General features: G+C 36.3%; 1 long non-coding RNA gene across 3 annotated transcripts; it reads left to right on the top strand.

Moving 5' to 3' along the window:
• LOC26530668 (uncharacterized) lies at positions 1 to 4,488 on the top strand. Of its 3 annotated transcripts, none has more exons than XR_001450174.3 (8): positions 1 to 115; positions 443 to 625; positions 703 to 879; positions 1,348 to 1,887; positions 2,489 to 2,641; positions 2,719 to 2,905; positions 3,111 to 3,639; positions 3,694 to 4,488. It is a non-coding gene; the product is annotated as an uncharacterized lncRNA (long non-coding RNA). The 3 variants fall into 3 exon arrangements; XR_004304663.2 differs by having other exon boundaries at positions 2,486 to 2,641; XR_011416587.1 differs by lacking the exon at positions 443 to 625 and having other exon boundaries at positions 2,486 to 2,641.
• Positions 4,489 to 4,727: the final 239 nt, after the last annotated feature.

The raw sequence follows: 4,727 nt of genomic DNA, 5'->3' as shown, positions 1-4,727 counted from the left end.
TATGGCATGTTGTTCTGCTGCGGGCGAAGGTCTTTTAGGCCTGTTATCTTTTTGTTATACCTTTTTTTGGAAGGGATGCATAAGTAAAGGGCAAATTATAAGTGCAAATTCTCAAGTAAGTGCCATCCTTATCTCTAATGGTATAACTAATAAGCATTAATAGCCATAAAAGAAATCGTACAAAAGTTGAATCAAAATTTAAAGAAGTCCATCGATTCCAAGAATGTTAAAGTGTTTGTTTTATTGTTATATTCTCGACACTTTGCCAAATATTAGTGTCAGCGCGATAAATAAGAAGACAATGCACAAGCAATCATAGACACATACACGTGTATGTATGTACATATTCGACGATTCTCTCTGCATGCATACACATGTTTGGGTGTCTGTTTTCGCAATTCATATTTACTTATGCTTGCTTGTGCCTTATCTACCTTTTCAGTTTTCTGTTTTCTGTGCGCCGACTTATATCGTTCGTTTTGGGGATAATCAACTGATTTGTAAAAAAAATCGACTTCTGCAGATCGAGCAGATAGGGCAAATTGGTTGCTAAATTCATGTCGGTTCTCAAATCAAAATTTCTTAGTGCTCTGTCGATTTTGAAGTCTTTCACGAAGCCCAAAAGGTATATCCAACCTAAGTCGGACTTCATTAACCGATATTAACAAATTAAAAATTAATTTTTTCTTTTCAATTTTGCAGCTGAATTTGCCATGGACAAGGAGACGTTCAATAACATTGGTAGCTACCATGGATAAATGTACCTTAAAGAAAATAGAATTGTAATTTTGAACAAAATGGCAAAGGTTAGATGAACCTTGTTGCCAATCTGCGTCGATTCTCAACTCAACATTTTAAAGGTCTTACGAAACCTCAAAGGTATGTATTTCCATAGTCGAACGTACTATTCTATATTTTTTAGCCCAACCTGCCAACGTTCATGGACTACATTTAATCAACAAATAATTAGATCGACGGAAATATATCTCTTTAAAATAATAAATAGAATACTTCATATAAGTATATAATATCAGACGCTATTTACCCGAGAGAAAATGTGATGCAACCCCTTGCCTTGTGTCGATTTAGGTCAAAATTTAGATTTTCATTTTTTAATGCCAATTGATAGTACGGATCCTTACGAGTCCGAAAACCTTCAACAATTTAGACTTCACAAACGAATCGTTTTTTTTGCCAACTTTTTTAAACCCAACGATATTTAATTTCCTCGAATGCAAATTCATAGTAAGAATTATGTGTTTGATAATTCGGAGTAAAACTCTTGTTTCCAATTTTGTTCATTAAATTTTATTTTAAATAAGCTAAATATGCATAATATCATTTCAGACTCCCCTTGGTCAGCACCTCCTAATAAAACATGTTCATGTTGAATACTGCGGTCCAACTAACAGAGTGTTAAATTGTGAGTGAGTCGAGCGGACGAAAAAACCGGCGCCCAGAAAATAAGCAAGCGATCGAAAGACGAGTGAGAACGATGCGCCACATTACTTAGCATGCACACACCCACACAAACACGTGTATGCGCAGAGATGAGCCAAGGCCAGAGATAAGCAGTCACCTGTTCGTGTGTGTGTTCGCTGTCATTTTGCTCAAGCGCTCACGATTCAATTTGGTGCTGATCGCTGATTGGTCCACACATTAGCTGCCGGCAGTGATGTTCTCGCCTGGTCGATCGGGTGCTCTTCTTTCTGAGCGCCGTTTTTATGGATCAGCTCAACTTTATTCTATGTTAGTGTGACTCTATAAGTCGATATGGCATGTTGTTCTGCTGCGGGCGAAGGTCTTTTAAGCCTGTTATCTTTTTGTTATACCTTTTTTTGGATGTGATGCATAAGTAAAGGGCAAATTATAAGTGCAAATTCTCAAGTAAGTGCCATCCTTATCTCTAATGGTATAACTTATAAGCATTAATAGCCATAAAAGAAATCGTACAAAAGCTTAATCAAAATTTGAAGAAGTCAATCGATTCCAAGAATGTTAAAGTGTTTATTTTAATGCTATTTTCTCTTCACTTCGCAAAAAAATTACTGAAAGCGCGATAAATAAGAAGATAATGCACAAGCAATCATAGACACATACATGTGTATGTATGTACATATTCGACGATTCTCTCTGCATGCATACACATGTTTGGGTGTGTGTTTTCGCAATTCATATCTACTTATGCTTGCTTGTGCGTTATCTGTTTTCTGTTTTCTGTGCGCCGACTAATATCATCCGTTATGGGGATAATCAACTGATATGTAAAAAAATCGCCCTCTGCAGATCGAGCAGATAGGGCAAATTGGTTGCTAAATTCATGTCGGTTCTGAAATCAAAATTTGTTAGTGCTCCGTTTATTTTAAAGTCTCTTACGAACCCCAAAAGGTATATCCAACCTAAGTCGGACTTCATTAACCGATATTAACAAATTAAAAATTAATTTTTTCTTTTTAATTTTGCAACTGAATTTGCCATGGACAAGAAGACGTTCAATAACATTGGTAGCTACCATGGATAAATGTACCTTAAATAAAATCGAATTTAAATTTTGACCAAAATGGCTAAGGTTCATGAACCTTGTTGCCAATCTACGTCGTTTTTCACCTGAACATTTTAAAGGACTTACGAATCCTTTAAGGTAAGTATTTTCATTATCGGACGTAACTAAACCGATGCATTTTTGTTACAAAAACGAATATATTTTATATTTTTCAGCTTAACCTGTCAACGTTTATGGACAACATATAATCAACAAATAAGATCGGCGGAAATATGTCTCTTTGGCATAATAAATATAGTATTTCATATAAATATATAATATCAGACGACATTTACCAGAGAAAAAACGTGCTTTGTGTCGATTTGGGTCAAAATGCCAATTGATAGTACGGATCCAAAAATGGTAAATTTATACAGATATTCTAAAAAAAATCTTAAACGCGGTAGACTTTCCAAACGAATCGATTTTTGGCCAACTTGAATGCCAATTCATAATAGGAATTATGCGTTTAATAATTCGGAGTAAAACTCTACTTTTTTGTTTAATTCCATTCTTTTAATATTTTATTTTAAATATGCTAAATAAAATATACGTAATATCCTTTCAGATTCCCCCGGGTCAGCAGCTCCTAATAAAATATATTCATATTGAATAATGCAGTCCAACTAACAGAGTGTTAAATTGCGAGTGAGTCAAGCGGACGAAAAAACCGGCGCCCAGAAAATAAGCAAGCGATCGAAAGACGAGTGAGAACGATGCGCCACATTACTTAGCATGCACACACCCACACAAACACGTGTATGCGCAGAGATGAGCCAAGGCCAGAGATAAGCAGCCACCTGTTCGTGTGTGTGTTCGCTGTCATTTTGCTCACGCGCTCACGATTCAATTTGGTGCTGATCGCTGATTGGTCCACACAATAGCTGCCGGCAGCGATGTTCTCGCCGAGTCGATTGAGTGCTCTTTTTTCTGAGCGCCGTTTTTATGGATCAGCTCAACTTAACATATGTTTGGGTGTGTGTTTTCGCAATTCATATCAATGCTTGCTTGTGCGTTATCTACCTTTGAACGGCGATTACTCCAGTTTGTGGATTACTTGCTCAGTTTTCTGTTCTCCGACTTACGAATCTTTAATGGTATGTACTGATGTATTTTCGTTTACAAAAACTGATATATTTTATATATTTCAGCCTAACCGGCCAACGTTCATGGACAACGTATAATCAACAAATAATAAGATCGGTGGAAATATATCTCTTTAAAATAATAAACGTAATATTTCCGCGCGGAAATATGTCGGATTTGGAACGTCGGAGCTGCGCGAGATATGAAATAATTAATTTTATATGCTATAGCCAACTTTGCCACGCTCATGGACAACATTTCATCAGAAAATGATCGCTTTTCATGGTACCTAGTTGACCTGTATATCCTTTTTAATTTCATATCATGGATATAGTCCTAGCGAACCTAAAGGACAACGTTCTTGCAAAATGCGTAGGAACTAGGTCCAAAATATGTATGCTTTTCTTTAACAGCCGTCCCCAGCAACAGTACCGCCCCCTTGATGGTTTCTAGTTGACTAGCATATCCTTGGTAATACCATACCATGGATATAGTCCTAGCGAACCTAAAGGATCAGATCCCTGCAAAATGTGCATTGAAATGGTCCAAAAACATGTATGCTTTTTCTTTCAGGAGCCCTTTTACATTAGCTGCAGCTGCAGCTGTTGCTTAACAGCCGGCTTACAGCACTCTCGCAGCTTAACAGAGCTCATTTAAATTGAGTTACATTTTTGCCCCTTAATGCTATGCAATGAAAATTTTTATTCAAAGAACTCGTCGACCTTCTGGGCATTTCTGTTCGCCTGGTATTTTGGCAGATTTTAAGAAAAGCGGTTGCCAACCAACGCCTCTTTCTCACGGGTGTGCAAGACCGTTAATTTTTGAATTTGTAAATAAAAAAACAGGAATTTCTCTCTGTATTTGAAGCAATCGATTTATTTACGCTTAAATTTACAAAATTGTTTATTTTATATGCTAATTTTCTTAATTATTTCACTTAAAATTATGTAAAACGAGTATAAATTAAATTTGATGCTTATATGAGCTAAAAATATCTATATTTGGCTTAATTAAAGTCCGATCCTGGAAATATTTGCTTTGTCAGTCGTGAAGGTCCTTAGAGCTCCGTGTAGTCCTTGATTTGGCAGTCTGAAATGAA

Source organism: Drosophila virilis, chromosome 4 (genome assembly GCF_030788295.1).
Source record: "Drosophila virilis strain 15010-1051.87 chromosome 4, Dvir_AGI_RSII-ME, whole genome shotgun sequence".
Classification (NCBI taxonomy): Eukaryota; Metazoa; Arthropoda; class Insecta; order Diptera; family Drosophilidae; genus Drosophila; species Drosophila virilis.
This window is presented reverse-complemented; position numbering and strand designations above follow the sequence as displayed.